This window comes from Gorilla gorilla, chromosome 14 (assembly GCF_029281585.2).
Source record: "Gorilla gorilla gorilla isolate KB3781 chromosome 14, NHGRI_mGorGor1-v2.1_pri, whole genome shotgun sequence".
Taxonomy (NCBI): Eukaryota; Metazoa; Chordata; class Mammalia; order Primates; family Hominidae; genus Gorilla; species Gorilla gorilla.
In genome coordinates, this window is record NC_073238.2 from 117,182,501 (window position 1) to 117,196,814 (window position 14,314).

Here is a 14,314-nt window from a genome sequence, read left to right on the forward strand (position 1 = left end):
AGGACAACATGGACATGGTCCCTCCCTTTGTGAAAAGTAAAGAAACGAATCATATGTTTCCATAATTATTACACTCATCATAAATCCTAAAATGAAAACATATACAGTGTTATGAGAGCATATATTATGAATATGTGATTTATTTTATGGGGTTAAAAAGGGATTCCTTATAAAATTTATGTTTAAAGTAGGACTGAAAGATAAGGAAGAGGCCGGGCGTGGTGGCTCACGCCTGTAATCCCAGCACTTTGGGAGGCCGAGGCGGGTGGATCACGAGGTCAGGAGATCGAGACCATCCTGGCTAACACGGTGAAACCCCGTCTCTACTAAAAATACTAAAAATTAGCCGGGCGTGGTGGCGGGCGCCTGTAGTCCCAGCTACTCGGGAGGCTGAGGCAGGAGAATGGCGTGAACCCAGGAGGCGGAGCTTGCAGTGAGCCGAGATCGCGCCACTGCACTCCAGCCTGGGCGACAGAGCGAGACTCCGTCTCAAAAAAAAAAAAAAAAAAAAAAAAAAAAAAAAAAAAAAGAAAGATAAGGAAGAGTTAGCTAGGAGAAAAGGCAAGGGTGGGGAGAGTGTTCAAGACAAACAGAAAATCATATTTGAAAGAATCTACATATGAATCAGAATAAGGGCTTAGCTGCCATAATTAGAAATACAGAAAAGAGAAGGGACACAAGTTGTGAGTTGAGGCCCTAGAGATTTGAAGGTGCTGCACCAGTAAGAATTTTTAAGGATTTTTGACTTAGGGGGAATAGAAAGCTGCTGAAGGGATTTAACCAAGGAAGTGACGTAAAGGCTTGCATTTTAAAGAATAGCTCTCAGTGAAGAATGAGGAATACATTGAAGGAAGAAAGAATGTGTTAAAAAAGTAGCGAGAGTATTACAGAAGTCCAGACGGGATATGATGGTATTGGACAATGTGATAAAAGTGAAATTGGAAAGATGTGAACAGATTGGGGAATTATTAGAAGTAAAGCTGATGAACTTGGTAACTTCTCACAAGTGGGGAGATGAGGTGAAAGGAAAGTTTCAATTGTAAATGTCATTCCCAGAAGCTTTCTGCTTCTATGTAGGATGTAGTGTTCATGGAAACTTAACACTCCAATGAGAAAAAGCCTGATAAATTACAATTATCACATTGTTATATGCATAAGAGAGGGAGACCCATTTCCAGTTGAGCTAACATATTCCAGAAATTTTTTCCTCTAAAGATATGTTGATTCTGTGCATAAACTCAGGATTGGCCGGAATTCAGGAAGAGATCTCATGGTGGAAAAAATTCAGCAAAGTTTTGGCAGTTAACAAGGTCTGGGTTGACTAATTAGGGACATGGGGTGCCTCAAACACACAGACGACAGGGCATTTGCTGAGCTGCGGGCTGTGTGGAAGGCAACACAGACCTGGAGTTCCTCTCAATATATTTTCCAGCATTTGAACTATGTGGAATGAGAGGCTACAGAACTAAGCTGAAAACCTCTAATAAAGTCTGGGAGGCCAACCCCTAAAGTTGGAGTGAAGCCAGAAGTAGGCTGGGTCTTGCCAAAACTGCAATCCAGCTTCAACCCACCTCAATTCTGGGTTTTTTTTTTTCTTTTTTCTTTTTTAGAGATAGGGTCTTGGTCTGTCAGCCAAGTGCAGTGGTGCAATAATAATAGTTCACTGCAGCCTTGAACTCCTGGGATCAAGCAATTCTCCCACCTCAGCCTTCAGGTGTCTAAAACTATAGCTGCATGCCACCACGCCCAGCTTTTTTTTTTATTTTTTGTAGAGACAGGGTCTCACTATGTTGCCCAGGATAGTCTCAAGCTCCTGGCCTCAACCAATCCTCCTGACTCAGCCTCCTGGCTGACCACCTCAATTCTTACCAGGATGAAGTGATCAAGCTTCTACACTACCTAATAGAGGAAAGGAGAATCTTCTGTAGGATAGAATGTCATCCGGAGCCTCTGGACTTGTTTTATACACAATGTTAAGCTTACAACAAAAAATTACCAGACATGGAAAAAGACAAGACTATATGAGTGATAATCAAGAAAAAAAGACACCAAACAGATTCACACATGGTCTAGATATTAGAGTTAGTAGATTCGAAGCTGACAAGAGTGGATGGAAGCACAGACCGAAGTGGGAGGCACCAGATTTGCTGGCTCAGGTCAGCCAGGCAAGGACGTACAGGAAGAGAGCAGAGGTTGGTGGATTCCTATGCCTAGAGGTCCAGTTGAGGAAGGGAAGCTGGTTACAGGGTCCGAGACTGATAAGTAGAAGGAGAACCAGGGTTGTAGTTCTCCTACTTATCAGTTGCTGCGATGACAAAGCGAAAGATAATTTTTGGAAGGAGGAAGGACTCCTGCAAAGAGGTCAAGTGAGGTGGGGAAAGGGACAGTTTTAAAGTGTCGCAGCTGGTGGGAAGCAGAGACCTGCTGACTTCAGCATCCAAGCTGAGTTGTGCAAGGTTGTCATCTTACATCAGTACATTTTGGTGGATGGTTAAATTAAAAATATCTGAGTATAAACCCACCCAAAGTTCAACAATCACCAGAGCATAATACACTACTTTAATGTTACTTTAGCTATTTTCTTGAACTGAACTGACATTTCTTTTAATCAGATTACAAGTCTCTTGCTTATTAGTCACAACTTACTCCTTCAGAATTAATAATGTTTCACTACTTGACTCTCATAGAAGTTACATGAAATGAAATGTTAAAGACACTGATACAAGATTATTATCAATTAAACAACTTTGAGCAAGCTTTTTTTAAATTTTACTTTAAGTTCTGGGATACATGTGCAGAACGTGCAGGTTTGTTACATAGGGATATATGTGTTATGGTGGTTTGCTGCAACTATCAACCCATCACCTAGGTTTTAAGCCCTGCATACATTAGGTATTTGTCCAAATGCTCTCCCTCCCCTTGCCACCCACCCCCTGACAGACCCCGGGGTGTGATGTTCCCCTCCCTGTGTCCATGTGTTCTCATTGTTTGATTCCCACTTCAGAGTGAGAACATGCAGTGTTTGATTTTCTGTTCCTGTGTTAGTTTGCTGAGAATGATGGCTTCCAGCTTCATCCATGTCCCTGCAAAAGACATGAACTCATCCTTTTTCATGGCTGCATAGTGTTCCATGGTGTATATGTGCCACATTTTCTTTATCCACTCTGTCATTGGGTTGGTTCCAAGTCTTTGGTATTGTAAATAGTGCTACATGTGTGCATGTGTCTTTATAGTAGAATGATTTATAATCCTTTGTGTATATACCCAGTAATGGTATTGCTAGGTCAAATGGCATTTCTTGTTCTAGATCCTTGAGGAATTACCACACTGTCTTCCATAATGGTTGAACTAATTTATACTCCCATCAACAGTGCAAAAGCGTTCGTAATTTCTCCACAGCCTCACCAGCATCTGTTGTGTCCTGACTTTTTAATAATTGCCATTCTAACGCCATGAGATGGTATCTCATTTGTGGTTTTGATTTGCATTTCTCTGATGACCAGTGATGATGACCTTTTTTTTACGTTTGTTGGCCACATAAATGTCTTCTTTTGAGAAGTGTCTGTTCATATCCTTTTCCCACTTTTTGATGGGGTTGTTTTTTTCTTGTAAATTTGTTTAAGTTCCTTATAGATTCTGGATATTAAACTTTGTCAGATGGATAGCTTGCAAAAATTTTCTCCCATTCTGTAGGTTGCCTGTTCACACTGATGAGAGTTTCTTTTGCTGTGCAGAAGCTCTTTAGTTTGATTAGATCCCATTTGTCTATTTTGGCTTCTGTTGAAATTGCTTTTGGTGTTTCATTCACAAAGTCTTTGCTTATGCCTATGTTCTGAATGGTATTGCCTAGGTTTTCTTCTAGGGTTTGTATAGTTTTGGGTTTTACATTTAAGTCTTCAATCTTTCTTAAGTTAATTTTTGTATAAGGAAGGGGCCCAGTTTCTGTTTTCTGCATATGGCTAGCCAGTTTTCCCAGCACCATTTATTAAATAGGGAATCCTTTCCCCATTTGAGCAAGCTATTTTTAAGCTTCCACTTCATGTTTCTGAAAAATATAATATTTGTTTTAATAGATAATTGCTGCTTAAGTAACATTACCTTTTACATGAATGCTTAGCAGACTTTTTCTGTAAAGGGGCAGCTATTAAACATGTTGGCTTTGGGAGCTACACATTCTTTTTAAAAGTAGTTCATTTAAAATGTAAAAACCAATTCTTTGTTTGCAAGCAATATAAAAATAGGCTGTGGGTCAGATTTGGTCTGTGAGGCATAGTTTGACTATTCTCACCCTGAAATATTTATGGTATAATACGTGCTTTATTTTACTCATGGTAGCTTACCTTCTTCACATCTATGTGAGTTTGTATATAAGTTTTATAGAAATATATATCATTCAAAAGCGAAACTCCATCTCAAAAAAAAGAAATATATATCATTTATATATGACTGTATACTTTATATTTAACATAAGTTATTTATATTGAAAGTTATTAAGATGTCTTTATAAAAGATTATGGTATTTCAGAAACTTATATTTTTGTTTTCAGGGATCGACAGAGATCATCCGAGCAAAATCTTAGCGTTGTGAGACAGCCCTCTGAAAATCATTCTAACTCAGATGTTTCTCATGAGATTTTTGAACGCCACAATTATATTTTCAACCAAGAGCTCTTGTAAATTTGCAGTTGTTGGCTACATGATAACATCTCATTTCAAAACGTCTTTGTCTGGCTGGTTTATCTACTTCTCTACCAGGAAATCTGTTGAACCCATAGTGGTTTCTGTACAAATGTTTCTGCATTTCTCAATAAACAGTGATGGAAGAATGGGTCCACTTCACTGCCTCACCCAGGAGACAGCAGCAGCTGAAACAAAAGGAGCATAGCCAAAGCAGAACTGGTGTAAAGATAATAAAACACAAAAGACTTGGACTTCCTTCTAAATTCTAAGAGGAAGATTCTTTGTTGTAGGAGGAGCTGCAAAACACAGGACAGAATATGCATGAGTCCAGTCACCAACACACTGAAATCTGGTCTTCAAAACTAGCAGATGGCCTCAGCCAAAGCCCCTGAGGATGTGTTTGAAGTATACATTGTGAGAAACTCTGGTGAATAAAACATCTCTTGAGCACTGACTTTATGTGTGGCAACCTGTGTCTTGAGAGTCACTTGCAAAAAAAAAAAAAAAAAGAATAAGTTAACAAAAGTAGTGAAATACTTTGAATACTTTGTAACTATCAGAGAGTTTCATGGCACAAAGTGGAGGACAAGCAGAAAAAAAAGTCACACATTAAAGAAAAAACAACAATTAAAATTCACTGTCAGTCTTGAAGTTACCAGTTTATGCAGAATTCAGCTTCAACTGTTATTTTTTTGAAGCCATTGTAAATTACTACTTCCCGCCCCTGCCACACTCGCCACCTCACTTTCCTCCCTCTTTTCAAAAATGGGCAGGGATGCCTGTTAAAATCAAAATTAGATATGTTGAAGTCATATTCTCATGGGTTCAATGTGGAAAACAAAACAAGTACATGCTTTGGAAGCAACAACAATGAAATCTCTTTGAAATATGTATTAATATCATTTAATAAAATAACTAGTTCTAAACCAAAAAATAAAATGTTTACAATAATGTCTACTCTATATATGTATGCAGTGCACCTTACATACATTATTTCACTTAAATTCTCAACAGTCTCCTGGAGTGGCTGTTATTAATCTCATTTTACAGGTGAGGAGATGGCATTGGAGAGATGAGATAGTTCTTAAAGGTCACGTGGCCAGGCATACAGAGCCCTGTTCCCCACATCTTCTCCTCACTCCTCTATGCTGCCTCTCTAAAAGGTAAACCAGCCGGGCACTCAGGGAACACAAGGAATGGCAACTCATTACTACCCGTTGAGAGCTCAAAATCAACTGATGCCAACAAGGAGAGTAGTCATTCGTGTCACCCACCGCTAAAGAGAAACTCAAGGCTATTGTTGCCCTGTGTAACAAGCCTGATCCCAAGGTTTGTCACTGATTGTGTTATGGGACCTTTAGGGTGTCGCTTTTCTGGCTAGAAACCTCTGTGGCCAGTGGCTCCTTTGCCTCAGTTCTTGTCCTGCATCCAGGATAAGAATGAGGTACACAGACAAGTGGAGAGTGAGCAAGACAAAGAGAAGCTTTACTGAGTGTCAGGACAGCTCAGAGGAAACCTTCAGGGGGCAGCTCCTCTCTGTAGGCAGGTTATCTCATCCAGTGCTCAGTTCTCAGTAGAGAGGAGGCCCAGGAGAGAGTGGCTCCTCTCTGAGGGCAGGTCTTCCCTGTTATCTCTGCAGCTCTCAGCAGAGAGGAGGTCCTGGAGACAGTGGCTCCTGTCTGCAGGCAGGTCACCGTAGATATCCCAGCTCTAAGCAGAAAGGGTAGCTCCTCTCTGCAGACATCTCTCCATCCTCTCTGTCCTCTGCCCTGCTCTGGCTGAGCCCAGGGGTTTTATGAACCTCAGAGGGGAGGAAGTGCATGCCAATTGGTCCATGGTCAGCCACGGGTGGCCCAGAAGAGGGACCAGTGGTCCCCACTCCAGTCCACTGGGACAGGCAGCCTGGCCACTAGCCTTCAGGCCCTCCCTGGCCTGAAGATGAGGCCTTACTGGAACCCACCCCCTTTCACCCAGGAATCTGTCTGCCTCCTGCTGCCATTCATGGCCCTGAGCTTGCTGGATTTTGCTCCAGGGTCAGAGCAGGTGCCTAAAGCAGGGAGAAGCCAGGCAGCAGGGGCAGTCACAACCAAGCCTGAGAGAGCAGGAGGGCCTTTCCGGGCACCCAAGAGTGCAGGGATGGTGGACGGGGGTTCCTGCCTTTTCCTGGGTCTGCAGCCATGCAGCTGTGGTTTGGGCAGCTGCCTGTTCCCAGCCTACCAAGAGCAGAGGGAGGCTCAGATCCACAGCCATGGTTTGGGTGACTGCAATGCCACCTGGGGAACTCCTGCCCCAACTTGGAAGGAGTGTTGCTCCCACCAGCTCCACAGAGCATGCAGCCCAAGCCATGCCTCCCTGCTGCAGCTGGTGTGATGGCAGCGGCAAGCTGCCTGGAGTGCGGCTGCTGCCATCAATTGCATGTTTAACATTGGTCTCCTCCACCCAGGATGACAAGCACCACACCATTCATTTCCAAACTCATTGTCAATAGAAACACACCCTTCACTTATTTAGCAAATGGGCCTTGCTCTCTCCCACATGCAGTCATGTGGCAGGCATGTGCTAGGGTGCAGTCCCTACCCTCACAGAGTTGGTAGACTAGTGGCTTCTTAGACTTAGTATTCCCACTGTGTAATGCTTTGAGAAGATATTTCATTTAGAAATCAATGAAACATTAATATTGGCTGAGGTCTGTTGAATGTTATGTGTTCAAAAATATACTTAACCACCTCACATCATTAGGACGGCTACTATTTTTGTAAAAGACAGAAAATAACAAGTGTTGGCAATGATGTGAAGAAACTGGAACTCCGTGCATTGTTGGTGGGAATGTAAAATGCTGCAGCCACTATGGACGATAAATGGCAGTTTTTCAAAAAATTAGAAATCAAATTACCATATGCCCTATCAATGCCACTTCTGGGTATAACCAAAAGAATCCAAAGCAGAGACTCAAAGAGATATTTGAACACCCATGTTTATAGCAGCATTATTCATAATAGCCAAAAAGTGGAAGCAACCCAAGTCTTTTGATGGGTGAATTAATGAATAAAATGTGATATACAAATACCATGGAATATTATTTAGCCTTAAAAAGGAAGAAAATCCTAATATGACCTACAACATGGATGAATCTTGAGGAAATTATCCTAAGTGAAATAAGGCAATTACACACACACACACACGCAAATACTATATGGTAGGTACTTATTAAGGCACCTAAAGTAGTCAAATTCATAGACACAGAAAGAAGAACGGGGGTTGCCAGAGACTTTAAGAAGAGAGGGATGTGAAGTAGTTGTTCAGTGGGTACAGAGTTTCAGTTTTGCACGATAAAAAGAGTTTTGGAGATGGATAGTGGTGAGGGTTGCACAACCATGTGAATGTACATAATGCCAATGAACTATATACACTTAAAAATGGGTAAGATAGGCCAGCCCTGGTGGCTCACGCCTGTAATCCCAGCACTTTGGGAGGCTGACGTGGGTGGATTACCTGAGGTCAGGAGTTTGAGACCAGCCTGACCAACATGATGAATCCCTGTCTCTACTAAAAATACAAAAAAATTAGCCAGGCGTGGTGGCAGGTGCCTGTAATCCCAGCTACTTGGGAGGCTGAAGCAGGAGAACTGTTTGAACCCAGGAGGTGGAGGTTGAGGAGGTCAGCCACCATTGTGCCACTGCACTCTAGCCTGGGCGGCAGAGCGAGACTCTGTCTCAAAAAAAAAAGAAAGAAAGAAAGAAAGAAAGATGGTTAATTTTATGTTGTGTATTTTACCACAATAAAAAAAGTTAGTTGATGAATTGTACACTTTAAATGGGTAAATTATATTGTATGTGAATTATATCTCAATAAAGCTGTTAAATATATATACACACAAAAAAAAACCCTACACTCAAAACACTATAAAACTTCTAAAGTTCCCAATAAAGCTGAAAATGACAAAATATTATTAAGCCACATAATTAGAAAAATAATCTCCCTGTATTAGTCAATAATTCACTTTCAACTATTTGGTAACATTTATTAAGTGCTTTTATTTAACAGCTGAATGGAATTGTGATACCTGTTATTCTTGCTAGTGTTGTGTATATACGAAATCATCCTGGGGGCTTTGCCACCTGCTAACAGGTGGCAAACCCTATTCATGGTTCTTTACTTGAAACAGATATCCAAAAACAGAGAGATATTTCTTTGTTTTTCTGCTTGATTATAATTATTTTGAAGAAAAATCTTTTATAGAGAAAAAAGCCAATTTCAATATTAAACATTAAAGAATGAAATAAGAATTCCTAAATAATGAGTTTTAAAGAAATTATTGCTGTAGATTTTAGCTTACTGCTGAAATCATTTCTCATAAATTTTAGGCCCTGTCTTTCTTACAGATTCTTTCATTTCTCCTTCCTTTTTCAATATCCACAGAATAATCATTATCATGATATAGTATATACTTGCAGTAGAGGAAGCTGACTATAAATGTCTATTTTTAATTCAGAAAGGAGTAATTTCACACTTCCTTTTGAAAAAAAAAAGAGGCAAACGATGAGAACAATAGAACATAAAACTACTCACTGTTACTTGAAATTTTCTGATAATTCAAAAGCAGTACTTTTTTTTAAAAAAAAGGTACTTTATCTCCTTTTTGATGTTTTATCCCTTTATTCTATCAAAAAGAATTACTGATTTTCAGTTTTAAATTCATGTATACTTAGCACATTCCAATGTGGTCTTTTCTAACAGCTCTAAATGATTATGAAGATATTAAGAAAACTCTCTACAGTATCAAAAACTAAGACAACATTTAACCTAAAACCAGAATCTGTAAGTAATTACTGATAAAGTATGGAAATTACACTGAAAACTATACAGATTTTAGAATACAATACAGGCCAGGCATGGTGGCTCACGCCCATAATCCTAGTACATTGGGAGACCAACATGGGTGGATTGCCTGAGCTCAGGAGTTTGAGACCAGCCTGGGCAACAGGGTGAGGCTCCATCTCTACTAAAAACACAAAAAATTAGCCAGGCATGGTGGTGGATGCTTGTAGTCCCACCTACTCAGGAGGCTGAGGTACGAGAATCACTTGAACCCAGGAGATGGAGGTTGTAGTGAGCCAAGATTGTTCCATTTTACTCCAGCCTGGACAACAGAGCAAGACTCTGTCTCCAAATAATAATAATAATAATAATAATAATAATAATAAAACCAGCTCTGATTGACTAAACTGAATCCACTCCTAAAAATTTGTAAAGAGATGCTTTTCATCTCCCATGATCTGCTCCTGAATTTAGAGACCCAGATCTGGTACCAACCAAAACTAAATCCCCTAGAAGTTCTTCTGCCTGTAATGTATGCATATAGAATGCAAGCAGGTTAAGGGAGCTAGCTTATTCTGGAGCAAATAATTTGTATGAGTAAAGCATAGGGTGGAAACAGGATAAAAGGGTATTAAGAAAATATAGGAAGATTGCTTGATGACTTGTGATGTAGAAAAAAGAAACTACAAAAAAAAAGAAAAAAAATACAGGAAACCCCCTGCATACTGGCAATTTTTTTACATACTTTGTCAGATCATAAAACCAAGAAATGGCCTTATGAGAAGATAAAAACATAGTGAAAAGTAGTATTGGAGGTAAAAACATGCTAGAAATGGACAGGATGGCCACTAAGCACATCAACTCAGACTCACACTACAGACTTAAGGTGAGAATTTCATCTGAATATCAACAAACAGAGTGGTGCAGAGAACAATCTGCTTGTTTGTGTCTACAATCATTGGGTCTAATCAGATCTTGATATATTAAAATAGATAATCAAGAGTCTCATGAAATCATACTGCAGAGCAAGAGAAAGTTAACAACATCCAAACCTTGGATTCTGGGGAAGAGCATTCTCCTGGAAGCACACTCCTGAAGACTTCAGAAGAAACTTTATAAGTAATCAGCACACCTGGATAGAGTTCAAGAAGATATAATCACTAAGAAAGTGAGGCAGAAAATAATGCAAGAAAGGTCTGGCATAATAAAGAAAAAGGACAACAGCTTCAAGATGAAGAAATGAACAAAGCAAAATCCATTTTTGCTCTACACCTACAGAAAGAAAAATATATATGTAAATTCTTAATTAATGAATACATACTTGCCTTCAAGATGCAAAGGAAGGAATTCTTACACCAGAGGCTTTGTGGCAACTTCAGAGGAAGTAATAATACATTAACTTCAGAGCTAAATCAAAACTACTCCAGCAAATTGTCACCCAATAAGATGCCACTACCTTCGCAGGAAACTGTACCTTTAATGCCCTATGACTAGACAATTTCAGCGACATAGGCCATTGAAATGACGCAGACTAGGACACTGGTAGGAAAACTCCATTACATAACGTGAGCTCAAAATAACCAACAAGCCTATAAGGGATGCCTACACCATGAAAGACATGTATCTAAAACCACAATAACAAAAAAAACCCAACAAATTGAAGAACTTACATCTGAACAGAAATAAGAGAAGAACAATAAAAGATTTAAAGTTAGTATCCTTTAGACTGTAAAGACATAAAGGAAAGTCAAATGATAAATAAGAACAGGAAGTTACAAAACAAAAAGTAGATTTTCATGGAAAAGTACCACTTAGAGATCCTAACATTTCTTTTAAAAAAATAATTGTTTAGGATTCAAACAGACACTTGTACACCAAAGTTCATAGCAGGATTATTCACAATAGCCAAAAAGTGAAAACACAAATGTCCATTAACAGATCAATGGATGACAAAAATGGAGTATATACATAAAATGGAATATTATTTAGTTATAAAAATGAAATTCTGACACATGCTACAACCTAAAGGAATCTTGAAGACATTATACTTTGTGAAATAAGCATAGACAAGAAAGGACAAATGTTGTATGATGCCACTTATATGAGGTACCTGGAACAAGCATAGAGACAGGAAGTAGAATCGAAGTTACCAGAGGCTGGAAGAGTTGGGGGGAAGGAATTATTGTTTAATGGGCCAGAGCTTCTGTTTGGGGTAAAAAATGCCAGAACTAGATGGTGGTAATAGTTGCACACCATTGTGAATGTACTTAATGCCCCTGAACTGTACACTTAAAATGGTTCAAATGGTAAATGTTATGTTATATATCTTTTACCACAATAAAAAAGACAAAAAAACCTACCTGTTTAAAATTTAAACTTTAAATATAAAAACTCAACAAATGAAGAGTTGGTTGGACATAAGAAGTGAATTGGCTACCTGGAAAATCAAACTAAGGAAGTACTCCAGTACACAGTTCACAGAATTAAAAAGAAGGAAAGAGTGAGGAGAAAAGTTAACAGATATAAAAGAGATGATTTTAGAATGTCAATATCCATCTATTAGTGACACCTAAAGGAAAGACTAGAGAGAATGTAGAAGCAATATTCAAAGTACTATAAACAGATATTCTCAAGAATTATGACAAGACCTAAGTTTTCAGTTGGAACAAGCCCACTGAGTATGATCAGGAGAAACAGAAGAAAAAACAAACCTAATCTAGGAAATAACTATGATAGAACTTCACACTATCAGAGGAAAAATAAAATCAGAAAAGCTACTGTATTAATTCAGTCTCATACTGCTATAAAGAAATGCCCGAGACGGGGTAATTTATAAAGAAAATAGGTTTAATTGACTCACAGTTCCACATGGCTGGGGAGGCCTCAGGACACTTACAACATGGCGGAAGGGGAAGCAGGCATGTCTTACATGGCAACAGGCGAGAGAGAAGCGCTCATGAAGAAGGAACTGTCAAACACTTATAAAACCAACAGATCTTGTGAGAACTTACTATCACAAGAGCAGCATGAGGGAAACCACCCCCATGATCCAATCACTTCCCTCCAGGTCCCTCCCTCGACACATGGGGATTATGGAGATTACAATTCAAATTAGATTTGGGTGGGGACACACAGCCAGACCATATCAGTTACCAAAAAGAAAGGGTTTCTTGTCTGGGCCCTTGAGAAAGAAAATTCCCAAACAAGGATTTAAATGTTTATTATTTTGTTTTTTTAATTTGATACTTCCCCTTTAATATAAAGAATGTGAAAATATTAAAATGCACCACAGTAAACTTTTTTAGAACTATTTCCCAACCTTATAGAGGTGTAAGTAATAAAAATTATAAATATTTAAGCTGTACAATGTGATGTTTTGATGTATGTATGCAAGTGGAATGATTAAATCAAGTTAATTAACATCTCCATCACCTCACATTTTTATAAGAACACTTAAAATATATTCTCTTAGTAATTTTCACATGTACTGCACATTATTATTAACTATTGTTAAAATAGTTAATAATAATGTATTATAGACATCCAGAATTTATTCCTTCTGTCTAATAAACTTGGTACTCTTTGAACAATAACTCCCCATCATCCAACCCCCTAGCCCCTCATAACCACCATTCTACTCTCCACTTCTCTGAGTTCAACTTGTAGATAATGTATATAAGTGATATTATGTAATATTTATCTTTTTGTGCCTGGCATATTTCACTTACTATAATCTCCTCCAGGTTTATGGACATTGCTGAAAATGACAGGATTTTCTTCTTTTCTAAAGCTGAATAATATTTCATTATATGTGTGTGTATATGTACATATTATATACATATCAATTTTCACATATATGTAGAGGGTGATGTATACATAATCACATTTTATTTATCCATTCATCTGTCAATAGACACAGACTGATTCCATACCTTCACTATTGTGAATAATGCTGCAATATACATACATGGGAATGTATATAGCTCTTCAACATGCTGATTTCATTTCCTTTGGATATACATGAAATAGTGGAATTGCTGAATCATACAATAGTTCCATATTTTATTTTGTGGGGAGGAACCTCCATTCTGTTTTTCCATAACGGCTTTACTAATTTACATTTGCAAAGCCCCTCAAGGACTATCCTCAGGAGTATTTGGCCAGAGTGGGTCACATGCCCGTGAATCAATCAATCCCTGGACAGGAGAAAAATGATGATAAGACCACGACTAGACCGATCATGATCCAATCCCATGGAGCCAGGGTGGGAAAGCTCTTTAGGGTGTAGATACACAAATAATTTACACTAAGACTAAATCTAAACTGGTGATTAAAATTATCAGATGTATGATCTAGAAAGATCCTCTGGTGTTATGGAGATTGGGTTAAAAGCATGGGGTACACAGGTGATAAAGAAAAAAAAGCCAGTGAAATGAGGAAGCCATGAGGAAGATTGAACCTGTACAACAGCATGGGAAATAAAGAAGAAAAGACTGATATCAGAGAAAATGAGAAAGTAGAATCAACAATATTATGTGAGAAATTTACATGGGAAAGAAAAGGAAATTAAATGCTATAATTGGACTCCCAGGATTCTTTGAACTTCTGCTGCTCATTTTTTATTTCTTAAGTTAGACCTGATTAATTTTTATCCTTTCTTCTGTAACATGTATACAAAAATTTAGGGATATAAATTTTATTATGTATGGTTTTAACTGTATCACACAAGTTTTTACATGTAGCATATTTATTACCAGTTTTAGGTGATTTCTAATTTCCATTAAAATGTCTTTTATAATTCATATGTTATTTAAAG